The following is a 14,855-nucleotide window of genomic DNA, read 5'->3' on the forward strand; positions in this document are numbered from 1 at the left end:
TTCTGGAGGCAGGTTGTTCCACTGGTTAATTGTTCTAACTGTCAGGAAGTTTCTCCTTAGTTCTAGGTTGCTTCTCTCCTTGATTAGTTTCCATCCGTTGCTTCTTGTCCTGCCTTCAGGCGCTTTGGAGAATAGCTTGACTCCCTCTTCTTTGTGGCAGCCCCTGAGATACTGGAACACTGCTATCATGTCCCCCCTCATCCCTCTCTTCATTAAACTAGACATACCCAATTCCAGCATACCGTTCCTTATATTCTTTAGCCTCCAGTCCCCTGATCATCTTTGTTGCTCTTCTCTGTACTCTGGAGCTACGTATGTCTGGCCTGCCGAAGAGAAAAACGGGGGGGGGGGGGTTAACTGTCTTGGGGGGCTGTCAGAGCAAAGGGGATATTCTCCAAAGCACCAGAGGGCAGGACAAGAAGTCATGGAAGGAAGCTTGTTAAAAGATAGATTCAACCTAGAAGGAGAAATTTTCTGACAGCTAGAACAATTAATCGATGGAATAGCTTGCTTCCCCGAATTCAGGGTGTTCCATCAGTGCAAGTTTTACAAAAATAGATTGGACAACCATTTGACAGGGATGGATAGTCTTCTGCTTTGAGCAGGGGGCTGGACTAGAAGACCCCTGAGGTCCCTTCCAACCCTATGAATTCACTACCTTAAAATATATGCATATTTTAGAAGAGCAGAGAGACGGTCTCACAGAAAAACGTGATTAGCAAAATAGGAGCCGAGGAAAACCAGAAAACGTGAGAAGGAAAGTCAAGACTGTCTTTCCTTGATGCTGTTCAATGTAGGAGGAAGGAAACATAGTCATATTTTCAAGATTTTGTTGTTATAGCCTAGAATCAGGGGTAGGCAACCTTGGCTCTTTTATGACTCGTGGACTTCAACTCCCAGAATTCCTGAGCCAGCATGGCACAGCTTAGAAACCTCTCCTTTTCCCCTCAGCATGGCTGGCTCAGGGATTCTGGGAGTTGAAGTCCACGAGTCATAAAAGAGCCAAAGTTGCCTACCCCAGCCTAGATGAATAAAATTTCCTATAGTGTGTATTCCCCTATCTGGCCTACCTTGAAAAGCTGATATATATTTACTGACGTCATTTTTATGAAACCACAACTACATTTAGCTTGATATCTGATAACTTCACAGACACCATGGATGTGATTATTTTGCAGCAACGTGGCCTGCCGTTCCCCAGGGCACCTTTTTCAGCTTCCCAGTCTAGTTTACAATACTTGTTATACCTCGAGGTGTTTCATCTAAATAAAAAAATGGCTTAGTTTTCAATCTGAGACAAATTTGGGTAGGTAATTCTACTCTCAGCAAACCTGAGATTATTCATCACCTGATTTTATACAGCATATACTTACAGTATAGGAAGAAGAGAAAAGAGGAGCCCAGTTAGGTAGTAGGATATATCTGATGTTGCCCGTCCCTGAGAAGCTAGGAGGAACCAATCTGTTTACAAGTAATCCTCGAATTATGATTTATTTAACAACCATCTGAAGTTACAACTGTGCTGAAAAGTCACTTGCAGTTAATCCTTATACTTAAAACCAGGGGTGTCAAGCTGGCGGCCTGTGGAGGCCACGGCCACCCCGGTTCCGCAAAGGCAAAAAATGTCGCAATACGTCATGATACATCACGTGACGCGATTGAGTTTGATACCCCTGCTTAAAACCATCACAGCCCCCCTGTAATAATGTGATCAGCATTCAGACATTAGTCAAACAGCATCTATTTACGATAGCTGCAATGTCCTGGGGACACATGTTCACATTTGCTAACCATTATTACCTTAATTGCTATCCATTAATCCATTAATTGCTATCCATTAAACCAGTAATTGCTATCCATTAAACCAATTGAGGTTCGCTATCCATTTATTGCTATCTATTAAATGGAATTATTTCCATTTAAAGAGTGCTGTATACAGGCCGTCCTTGACTTACAACCACAATTGAGCCCCAAGTTTCTGTTGCTAAGTGAGACATTTTGTTAAGTGAATTTTGCTCCATGTAACAAACTTCCTTGCCACAGTTGTTAAGTGAATCTCCCCAGTTATTAAATTAGTAACAAGGTTGTTTAGCGAATCTGCCTTCCCCATTGAGTTTGCTTGTTCAGAAGGTCGCGAAAGGTGATCACGTGACCCAGGGACACTGCGACTGTCATGAGACAGTTGCCAAGCCTCTGAATTTTGATCACGTGACCACGGGGATGCTGCAATGGTTGTAAGTGTGAAGAAGGGTCATAAATCCCTTTTTTCAGTGCTGTTGTAACTTTGAATGTCACAAGTGAACTGTTGTAAGTCAAGGACTACCTGTATTTCTAATATGGAAAAGATCTTTTCATTATCATAATAGGACACTATTATGCTTTGTTGGCTGTGGAATTCTGGGAGTTGAAGTCCACCCATCCTAAAGTGGCCAAGATTGAGGAACAATGCAATAGTGCATACAGACAGCCAGATTTATTTTAGTATCTTCCAAGAAATTTAGAGACTATCTTATGATACAGAATTCAGCTCTTTACCTCTATGTTAGGCAAAGCCTGGTCACTGTGACCTTAAGATATATTGAATTCATGTAGAAGAGAAATTGCAATTCCTTGCTTCCAGTCCAAAGATAAGAAATCTAAATGCAATACGAAATCGCACAATATTTAGAAGCTGTTTCTAAGCAGATATGCATTCTTGGTCAATATGCTGTGCAAGCTGCAAGGATTGATTGATAAGCAACTTGAAATGATTGGGAATCAGGAACAAACACAGCATCAAGTGGCAAGGGGGGGTGGTCCAACAAGAGTACAGATCGGAAGCCAATCCAGACCAGCATTCCTATTGGCTAACCAGATACTTCAAAGAGAAATAGCTAAGCAGAACAATACTTTCATTCTTGATAAACTTATGTAGCAAGTCATTTGTCAATATCAGGGTTACTAGCCACTGAGTCTAGTTCAAACTAGCCATGCAGTCTAGGTTAATGAAAAGAAGGACTAGGGGGTGACATGATAGCAGTGTTCCAATATCTAAGGGGCTGCCACAAAGAAGAGGGAGTCAAGCTATTCTCCAAAGTACCTGAAGGCAGGACAAGAAGGAATGGATGGAAACTAATCAAGGAGAGAAGCAATCTAGAACTAAGGATAAATTTTCTGACAGAACAATTAACCAGAGAAACTTGCCTCCATAAGTTGTGGGTGCTTCATCACTGGAGGCTTTCAAGAAAAGACTGGACAGTCACCTGTCTGAAATGGTGCAGGGTCTCCTGCTTGAGCAGGGGGCTCGACTAGAAGACCTCCAAGGTCCCTTCCAGCTCTATTCTGATTCTATCTATAGCTTGCCCTGCCACTGTTGGTAGAGATGTGGTTTTCTCCTGATAGTTCCTTGATCGGGGCCATTGTTTTTTGCTTCAAGCTACTAAGGGGACAAAACAATAAAAAGCCAACAAGCATTCTAACATTAAACAATACCTTCATCAGAGAACAAGGAGAAAACCACATCCCCACCAATAGTGGCAGGGCAAACTACTGCATATAAACAGCAAACCACACCCTCCCTCACATTGATGCTGTTACCTAGTTGGGTGCTGAAATGTCTGAAAGAAGACAGCCAAGCTCAGAGAGCAGCAAGGACTCCTCAAAACATTAAAATGAAGTAAATTAAAATGCAGGAAGGATGACAGACAGCTCTTTCAGACGGGGAGGGGGGAGTGAATGTGCAGAAGAGGAATTTCCCCCCCCTCCCAACCCCAAGAGGATCTTTTTCCCATTACTGCATCGGTTGATATCTCCTCCTCTTTCACTCAGGGAAAAACACAGATGTTGCAGGCCAAACTTCAGGAGAACCTGCCTGCCTGAAAACTAATGATGGGTGAGAAAGGCCAGGGGTCCAGCTACATTCTCACAGCCATTATTGATAAACACACACACACACACACACACACACACACACACACACTTTTAAGCAGCGAGCCAAGACTTCAGATATGGCATCCAGCGAATCCTGACCGATCGGCCAAGCCAAACCTGATCATTCCAGACCTGGATGGGAGACCACCAGTAAATCCAAGGTCGGCTCCGCCTCTGTCGTAGCGCTTAGAAAACATGGACGACTCCTTGAATCCCCCCAGGAAGGCAACCGGGGGGAGATCTTGACTCTCGCCTGCCCGATCCCGCCTCCCCTCCAACACCCCGCTCGGGTGGGCCCCGGTTTTTTTCCTCGGGAGGCAGAGCAAGACCTGAAGCTCCCGGGGGAATCGGGAAAAACGGGAAGAAACAACCCGAAAACAACATGGACGCGCATCCACGGAGTCTTCCCCCCTCCCCCGAAGCCCTGCCTAGCCTCCCCGCTTTGCAAAACCGGGCCCGGGGATGCGGATCTTCCCCGCTCCCGCCGCGGGCTTCCTTCTCCCGTCCACCCGCCCGGGGCGCCTCCCTCTCGGCTCTCCTCGCGCTGACCTTCCCTCGCCGCTGCCGGACGAGCAAAGATCGGCTCGCCCACCTGCAATCGCCGCCACCCGCGGACTGCACGGTCCGCTCGAGAATGGAAAGGGGGCGGGACAGGAAGATTCCGCGCCCCCTCCCCTTCTAAAGGGGCCCTGGTCGGCATTTCCTGTTCCCTCTCTAGGAATGGCAGAGCCGCTTCTTTAACCATTTCAGCGGGGGAGACAAGGATAGGGAGGAAGCGGAGGGTAGAGCGCCCACGGGGGAATCAAGAAGAAAGGGGGTGGGGGGGTATTTGAAGGGCGTCGGCCCGAGCCTTGACTTTGCAGAGATTAGGATGAAAGCCCAGCAAATGGGAAAGCTTGAGACAGCTTGGAGGTGAAGAACGGCTGCAGGACTTGGGTTTGGCCAGTCTAAAGAAAAGAAGAAATAGGGGAAACATGATAGCAGTGTTCCAGTATTTGAGGGGCTGCCACCAAGAAGAGGGGGTCAAATTATTCTCCAAAGCACCAGAGGGCAGGATAAGAAACCATGGTTGGAAACTGACCAAAGAGAGAGGCAACCTGGAATTAAGGAAAAACTTCCTAACAGTGAGGACAGTTAACCAGTGGAACAGCTAGCCTCCAGAAATCATGGGCACTCCATCCCTAGAGATTTTTAAGAAGAGACTAGACAGTCACTTGTCTGAAATGGTATAGGTTCTCCTGTTTGAGCAAGGGGACTAGATTAGAAGACCTCCAAAGTCCCTTCTATTCTATTCTATTCTATTCTATTCTATTCTATTCTAAAGCATCATCAGGAAGATATGATAAGCAGAGATTGATGGCTTGCAAATCTGTGGCCACTGAATCAACATCCCAATCTCAACATTGCTTTAAAATTCAAGGACTGTCCTCTGTCCTTCCTGTGATGCAGCAGTATCATATGCATATGTATATTATTGTTATATACACAGTTGTTTGCTGCCAGTTATTTATGCAGCTAGTATTGGCTTTCATACACATCATGTTCCCCGCACCCCCCAAATCTAGAATATCAGGATAGGGTGTGCAAGCCGTGTGGACTTTCACAATTAACAGATGGTAACTGATAGATGGGAATTGACACATTCAATGCATAGATGTTGTAGAATAGAATAGAATGGAATAAGAATAGAATGAATTAGAATTATTTTATTGGCCAAGTGTGATTGGACACAAAAGGAACTTGTCTCTGGTGCATAAGCTGTCAGTGTACATACAAGCAACTAGTAATAAATCATAATCACAAAGTACACTCGTCATAAATCATACAATTTATGTAAGTGAATTGCCAGGATTTTTTAATGTCCAAGATTTTGTAAGTGCTGTCCAAGATTTTTTGGTATAGCCACTGTGACCACCGCAGCCAGTTTGTGCAATAGTTTTCAACTTTGATTTTGATACTTTGTGATCTTCTCCAATTCTTTGCCTTCTATTCAGTGTTATCCCTCCTTTTTTATATAAACGTAATTCAAAGTAGCAAACATACCGAATCCTTCTGCCTGTTTTCCCCACCACTCCAACTCTCTGCAGTGGGCTGGGCTGAGTAAGAGGGACTGATCCAAAGTCACCCAGCTGACTTTCATGACCAAAGCAGACCTAGAATTCACAGACTCCCAGTTTTTAAGCCACCTCCTGAACCACTGCATCAAATTGACTCTTAATTTATTCAGAATAATAAATTGATTGGAGCTTGCTAGAGGATACAAACTCATCTTACATAAAAGCTCATCTTACATTACTGCTATTGCCTATTTTTTTTTCTACTGTTTTTTGCTTATTTTCTACTATTTGTAAAAGTACTGCGAGAGCTAAATATTTAGATCCCTGTCTACACTGCATATACAAGGCTCCAGGAGCCCACTACAGTTGGTAGCAAAGAATTAGAAATACAGTATGAGTGTATCCTTTTGCTGCCACCTAATGGCTGTGCAGATGTTTATAGGGGTCCTTGGTGCTCTCTGAGCTTGGTGGTTTTCTTGCGGCTGTTTCGTTACCCAAACTAGGTAGACTAGCACTGATAATGTTACCTAGTTTGGGTAACAAAACATCTGCAAGAAAATCATCACACTAGGAGAGCACCAAGGACCCCTCATTTCAACCCTGAGCTACAAATATTCTCCTTTATTGAGATGTCGGTAACCCAAATAGGCTACATTAAGTCAGTGTCAACTTTAGACGCCACATCCATAGATTTTCTCTATTTGGCCCTAATCAGGTCCTTCAGCTCTTCCAACAAAGCCACTCTAACTAAATGCATCCTCCTTGCTGCTGATCATCCTCTTCTTCTCTTTCTTTCCATCTTTCCCAGCATCAGATCCTTCTCCAGAGAGCCAAGTCTTCACATTAGATGTCCAAATAGACCTGAGATTATCACTGTTTTTGAAACAGCTGATAGACATGCTAGCTAGTTCTGGCAGGAAAATGTTTCCACCTTGCAGATGGGGGGGGGATTCCCCTGAGTGGAACTGCCTTGACTTGTCAGATCAAAGTTCTTTTCTTTGCTTGTTGTGTTTATATATCACCGGATTCAACAAAAACAACTCCCAGTGGTTTACAACATATAAACATAAACAGAGAATAAAAACATAACTACCAGTAAAAAAACACAAACAACCATAAAAACAATACTCAAAGTATATTGGGCAACCTTCAAGTTTCTTGAATTTCTAAAGAATCAATTGTGAGAATGCCAATCTAATCTTCAGAAGGAAGATCTCCATCCAGACCCCTTGGAAAATGCAAAAGAGAAGTACAGATAGTCTTTGACTTAGGACCACAATTGAGACCAGAATTTCCATTGCTAAGCAAAGAGGTTATTAAGTGAGTCACAGCTGATGTTACAATCAATTTTGTTTAAAACAAAGTCACTGCAGTTTTAAATAAAACACAAGGTTGTTAAGTGAATTTGACCTTCTCCATTAACTTTGCTTGTCAAATGCTAACAGGGAAAGTGGCAAATGGTGATCACATGACCCTGGGACATTGCAACTATATAAATGTCAACGCTGCTAACATTGGATGTTTTTGCTTTGACAACAGATGGAGATGCAACCATTTTCTTCTTATGTTTTACTCTTAGAGTTAAAGTTAGATGATGCGGGGGGGGAGGAATGTGCATGAGAGTTTAGCTAGACATAATACTGGACCTAGTGTGTGAACCAAGGTTATTGAAATAAGAGATGATAAGCCTGCCTTTCAAACTAATTGGAGAATGTGATTTATGACTGTTAACTGGAGGAGGGAATTGTGCTTTGATACTATGTGCTCAGGGGAGGGGAATCCAGTTTTTGCTTTGATTGTGTTAGTGCCGATGCTAAGCTTTTCTAATAAAGATTCTTTAAGGTAAACAATGCCTCGAAGTTCTTTGAAGAGTTTCATCTCTTGGAACCATGACAATAAATACATGCCAATTGCCAAGGACCCAAATTTTGATCACATGACTGTGGAAGATACTGTGACACTCTTAAATGTGAAGTCAGTACGCTCACCTGCCACTTTTTTCGGTGCTTTTGTAACTGAATGGTCGCTAAACAAATGGTTGTAAGTTAAGGAGTACCTATATTGTGGTGCTTTTGGTGCTCTCTAAGCTTGGTTACTTACTTGCTGCTCCCAGAATCCCTAGCCAGCTGCACTTCCAATCTGGTGGGCACCAGGCTGGGGAAGGTTATATTAAATTTTTTGACCTGAACTTAGAGGAGTCAGATTGATGCAAGTAACAAAAGTATGACCAGCCAGAATTCAACAGTTCCTGTGTTTTTCAGCAAACACAGCATCTCTGTAACAAGGAGCATCACTAACACAGGACAATAGATAATCTACCTTTTTTCAAACCATCACAGAATAATGCAGAATAAAGTTGCATCTATATGAGTTCTCTTGACAGTTATTGATTTAAAACAATATCCAGAACCAGGTATCCAGATGCAGATCAAAATTTTTGCCTGAGTTATGTACAGTTTTATATCTCTAACTACAATCTATTAACATAAAGCACCAGCTAGGGCAAGAAGTAAAGGTTCACCTTAAGGGAAAAAATTAACTCTGGGTATAAGAGTTTGTTTTAAAACTAAAAAAATTGAACTTCACATTTTACTAATTGTCAGTTTTGGCTATTACTGTATCGCTAACTCCAGTTACAAAGTGAAATATTGTGTAGACAGAGGAGGTAGATGCCCTGGAATTGTGGCCGTCCTCAACTTACAACCACAACTGAGCTCAAAATTTCCATTGCTAAGCAAGACAGTCGTTGAGTTTTCCCCCATTTTACGACCTTTCTTGCCACAGTTGTTAAGTGAATCATTGCCGTTGTGAAGTTAGTAACACGGTGGTCAAGTGAATTTGGCTTCCCCATTGACTTGGCTTGTCAGAAGGTCGCTAAAGGTGATCACATGACCCCCGAAGATACTGCAACCGTCATAAATATGAGTCAGTTGCCGAGCATCTGAATTTTGATTACGTGACCACGCGGGTGCTGCAGTGCTCGTAAGTGTGCAAAACAGTCATGAGTCACTTTTTGCACCACCATTGTAACTTTGAACGGTCACTAAACGAACTGCTGTCAAGGGCTTCCTGTATGCCCATTAGTCAAGGGCTTCCTGTATGCCCATTACAGTACTCTTCCACCTCTGAAGTCAAGGGCTTCCTGTATGCCCATTACAGTACTCTTCCACCTCTAGGGTGCTCAAGAGTCTGGGAAATCCAACAGGTACTTTCCCACAAGTCAGCCTCGCGCGGTTACACCGACGTCTTGGTCTTTCTAGCAACTTGCAATCTCTATCCAATTGCTCGCAGCCATCTCCCCAAAACATCACGGGTGGGAGCGTGGGAGAAAGAGGGGAAGAGGGAGAGAGAAAACCTCCTCCCCACTGGTGGAGATTACAAGACGCGAGCGCTCCCTTCCCCGTGCAGAACGCGCTGGTGAAAGTGGGAAGGTGGCGCGAGCGTGCAAAAACGCCTTGGGAAAGCCGCGAGGTGTGCGAGGGAAAGTGGGACGGGCCCGGGGAAGCAGGGCAAGGAAGAGGAGGCTCCGAGAAGGCAGGGACAGAGCAGCCGGCAAGGCCAGAGGCGCCGATCTCCCGAAGCCACCGCCTTCCCCGGCCAGAACTGCTCGGCGCGTATTCCTGACAACATCTCTCTTTTTCCAGCTGCGCGTCTAGCTCAGGAACGGAGCGAAAGGGACGCGCGGAGAGCAGGCGGGGCGCTTCTCCTGTCTCTTTCCAATGGGTTTTTTTTGGGGAACGTAGGACGGCTGTTTATTTTCTTGGACTCGAACCCGGGGCCCCGCATCTTTGCACCCACGCCAGCCCTGCGGGGGGCGAAGCGATTCCCCGGGATCGCGTGGCCTTTGGTCTCTTGAGAAGGCAGCCTTCCTTGAGTTCTCCTGGACTTACTTTCCAGGTAAGCGTGCTGCAATCCTATACCTGTTTGGTAATCCTCGCTGAACTCAATGGGGCTTTCTTTTTTTCCTAGGGGAGCGAATAGTGAGCTGCACTACTGCAGGTGGCATAGTGTTCGAGCCAGGAAGATTTACTCCTTGGAAAATGCGGATTCAGATTCCCTGCCGTCGATCCTGAACCCCACTGGGTCACTTTCTCCCATTGCAATCTCTAAACTTAACTTGCCTTGCAAGTTTGTTAAGAATACGAACAAAAGGTGGACTAGCCGGTCTTTGGAAGGATAAACACACTAGAGCAGTGTTTCTCAACCTTGACAATTTTAAGGCATGTGGACTTCAACTCCCAGAATTCCACAGCCAGCATTGCTGGCTGTGGAATTCTGGGAGTTGAAGTCCACATGCCTTAAAATTGTCACGGTTGAGAAACATTGCACTAGAGGCCCTCCAGTCCAACTCAGCTGCAGGTGACCTCATGAACTGTCCATGTTGTTTTCTGGGCAATAATTACAACACTTTGACATTACTTTTCCCAGTGTTTTTTTTCCACCCTCTGAATTATCCAGTCCAATTCACAGCAGCGGGATTTCCCCCATTCAGTTACCAAAATCTCCCACCCACATATGTTATTATGCCAGGGCAAATGTATAACAGCACTTGCGGCATATTAATTTATATGATACAAATGTGTGTTAAACTTTTGATTCCAATAGCATTAAAAAAAATAATCACAAAAAACTAAGGAGAAACTTCCTGACAGTTAGAACAATTAACCAGTGGAACAACCTGCCTCCAGAAGCGGTGAATGCTTCAACACTGGAAGTTTTTAAGAAGAGACTGGACAGCCATTTGTCCGAAATAGTATAGGGTTTCCTGCCTGAGCAGGGGGTTGGACTAGATGACCTCCAAGGCCCCTTCCAACTTTATTATTATTATTATTATTATTATTATTATTATTATTATTATTATTATTATTATTATTATTATTATTATTATTATTAAATTTTCATTTGTTTAATTAGCATGGACAGTATTTAGATGTATGCATTCTCTGGGATTTTATATAGTTGCAAACCTGTATAATTTGGAGATGTGAAAAACAACAGAAAAAGGGGCCTAGTCTTGTTCTGCAGCTCAACAGATAGAAATTTTGTTTGGAGGCAAAGATAAAAAGAAAATGAAAACCACCGTAGCCCCTTCTTCTTTCTTTCTTTTAGCTAACATTCAGGGTAGACTCTCCCTCTTCCTCTGCTTCAGAGATCCAGTTCCGCAGTGCAGAAAGATGGACTAGCTAGCACCTTTTTCTACACACACAAGTCAAATGTTTTGGAACAAGCAGAGACAGGCAGGTCAAGTTACTAGTTTGCCCTGTGAAAAACTGACCAAGCTGGTTATGTTGCTTTCAGGCTACCTGTGATAAAGGTAGAGGAACTGCTGGTGTTTTTTTTTTTTTTTTTTGCTTTGTTTTGTTTTCCTTCTCTGCAAGTTGACTTTTAGAAAACAAAGTACAACTGTTCATATTACATCATGAGATAATTTTTCCAGCAGGTTGTTGCCCCCTCCCCAGAGATGCAAAAGGCAGCTGTTCCTGCTATCGTTCTTAGATGCATAGCATATATTTTCTTAGATATATAGCATATATTTTCTTAGATGTCTGAAATGGTATGGGTCTTCTGTTTGAGCAGGGGGTTGGACTAGAAGACCTACAAAGTCCCTTCCAGCTCTATTTTGATTGATTAATGTGCTTTTTTCCCCGTTATTATTTTGAGACTCTGCAGGAAAATAATATTGACTCTTTTGCACATCAGAGAAGAGGAAATTTTGATGGGCTGGGGGCGGGGTTGACTGCACCTGTCAGTTTTCTCTCTTTTCAAAAATTATTCAAATGTGTTCCAAAACAAGGTGGAGAATCATTGGAGCGCTTAATAATGCTGAAGTATAACTTTCAGGCAGTCTTTCAATTAAGCAGGCCGTAGGCCTGTGGTGGCGAACCTATGGCACGTGTGCCAGAGGCAGCACGCAGAGCCCTCTCTGTGGGCACACGCGCCGTCACCCCAGTCCCAGGCCTTCAGCTGGGTTTTATAAAATCTTTTCGCTTTAGGCCTCCACTGCCGTGTGCAAAAAAAACAAACAAGGTTCAATCAATCAATCAATTTCAACTTTTCGTGGAAAAAAAGATCTTGCAAAGTTGGAATTGATTGATTGAACTTTTTAGTCCCATCCAGTCTGCCGTTACCACTGCAGCCACACCCACCCAATGGGTCACGCCCACCTGGCACCTGACTATACATAAGTGGGTTTTGGGTTGCAGTTTGGGTACTCGGTCTCTAAAACGTTCGTCATCACTGCCCTAGGCTATGAGGGCTTTATAGGTAACGATCAGCACCTTGAGCTGTACCCAGGAGCAAACTGGCATTTAGTACAGTTCAAGAAACGGGTGTTATCTGGGCATATTAACTATACTACCATCACATTCTATGAGATATACTAGAACAGTGGTTCTCAACCTGTGGGTCGGGACCCCATTTGGGGTTGATCGACCATTTCATGGGGGTCGCCAAGCAAAGCTGTCCGCCATTTTTTTTGTCCACCATTTTTCCCCTTTTCCGGCGGGTGCCTTACCTCCCTTGGGCTGGGCCAGCTGGTGGTCGGCCTGCTCCGTCTCTGCCACTTGCCAGCTACGCCTCAGCCGGCGCAGGGGGCGGAACCACGCATGTGTGGCGCTCCCGGGCAGGGAAAGTCCTCGACTTACGATCGGTTCAGTCCTCGACTTACGACCGGTTTAGTCCTCGACTTACGACCGGTTGGGGTCGCGGCATTAAAAAGGTTGAGAACCACTGTACTAGAAAATAATGAGGTATGGCTACGTTTATATGACCCATCTTGAATTTTGTCCTTAACCTCTCTCCTATTATCCTGTTTCCAGGACCAGCTTTCTAGCCAGGAATAAAAATGCAGGCATTCACAAGCTCTGAGCAAGCTCCAGGGGAGAAAATGGAGGAAGGAGGAAGCGATCCTCATGTTCTCCAGGAGGATTGTGTTGGAAAAATTCCATCCAATGTGGATCCCCTGCAGATTAAAGGAGAGCAAGTTGTGGAGCTGGATTCAGATGTTCCATGGTGTAACATCCAGAAAGGAACTCATTCAAAAGAAAGCCAACCTCAGCTGCCTGGATCCGAAGAGTGGGATGACCATAATTCTTCTATCACATTGTTAGGGGACATTGCTCGTGCCAACCCAGGGCTTAGAAGAATGGTTGCATCTGAAATCCTACCAGGCTTTAGTAGGAAAGCTCATGCCACCTCCGAAAGCTTGGATTGTCCTCTGAAAGCTGGAGAGGAAGCCCTGGAGAAGGACAAGATCAGCTTGGAGCGACCGTGCCAGCGATTCAGGCAGTTTCGCTATGAGGAGGCTGAGGGACCTCGAGAAGCATTTGGGCACCTCCAGGATCTTGGCTCTCAGTGGCTGAAGCCTGAAAGTCACACAAAGGAGCGGATTGTAGACCTGGTGATCCTGGAACAGTTCCTGGCAATTCTGCCATCAGAGATGCAAAACTGGGTTAGGGAAGATAACCCAGAGACCTGTCTCCAAGCGGTGGCCATAGCAGAAAATTTCTTGCTGTGGAAAGAAGAATCTGAAATACAAGAAGAGCAGGTGAGTAGTTTGATCAACCAGAAGGTACTAATAGAAGATAATATTTGTAGCTCTCAGGGTTGAACTGTAGGATTCTTGATGCTCTCTGTGTTTGGTCGTTTTCTTGCAGACTTTTCATTACCCAACTAGGTGACATCTTTAGTGCTAGAAGGGAGTGGGGTTTGCTCTGTTTATGTACAGTGACTTTCCCTGTCAGGATTGTTGGGACAAAAACGAGGTGACCAAAATGCCTCCTTAACAGTAATCAACCCCCAGATAAGCAGGGGCTAACACCAGGATTAATACCAAATCAACAATCAGAGAAAAATCAAATAGTAAACAACAGCCTAATCAAGGAGCTATCAAAAAGAAAACAGCATTCCCACTAACACTGACAGGATTTGTTCCAGGATATTATAGACTCTGAAATTGTGTAATGTTCCTGCTCGCTGCATGAAACAGCTAATTAATTAATTCATTCATTCATTAGAAATTACATCCACTTACAAGAACCATTAAATTACTGTTGTTTTCCTTCAAATGAAGTTTATTGATGAAAATGGGCACACACACACACACACACACAAACACAGTCTGGATCTTCACAAACCCCCAGACATTTCCTGCAAACCAAATCTAAGTTAACATGTTTGACACACATAGTAAATAAGATGCTTTTGGGTGGGGGGGAAATCTGTTAATTTCAGACTGAAAAAACCTAAGCAAAAGAATGTCATCCTCCCACATTTCTTATAAGGTTGCATGTATGTGTTTATGTATTATTATTATGTAGTATGTCTACACATTGGCTATAATATTGTAACACATTGCTAAATCTGAAAGTTTTCCATTAAATATTCTTAAATCTTCAGGTCTTGTTGTGGTCTCTTTTTTTTCAGACCAGTTCCATCAAAATAAAACAGCCTTTGTTGGAAACAGGAAAGGTGGCAGCTGAGCAAAGGGCAGATCATCAGATCCACTTGTTAGGTAAGATTTGAATCACAGATCATAGAGTCGTAGGACTGGAAGGGACCGTGGAGGTCTTCTACTCTAACTTCCTGCCCAAGGCAGGAGTCCTTATACCATCACCAGACACATAGTTGTCCAGTCTTTTCTAGAAGACCTCCAGCAATGGAGCACCTACAACTTGGGGAGGCAGGCTGTTCCATTGATTAATCGTTCTCACTGTCAGGAAATTCTTCCTTATTTCCAGGTTGGATCTCCCTTTGACTAGCTTCTACCCATTGCTTGGCCAATTTGGATTTTGCAAAATTTCTAATATACTTCTGAGTTGTTTTCCTAAACCTATGACTTATGTACTTGCATTCAAAGTAGGGACACTTCTATATATGTAAGGGTGGGGC

The sequence above is a fragment of the Protobothrops mucrosquamatus genome, unplaced genomic scaffold (assembly GCF_001527695.2).
Source record: "Protobothrops mucrosquamatus isolate PMUCROS unplaced genomic scaffold, P.Mucros_1.0 scaffold1803, whole genome shotgun sequence".
Lineage (NCBI taxonomy): Eukaryota > Metazoa > Chordata > Lepidosauria > Squamata > Viperidae > Protobothrops > Protobothrops mucrosquamatus.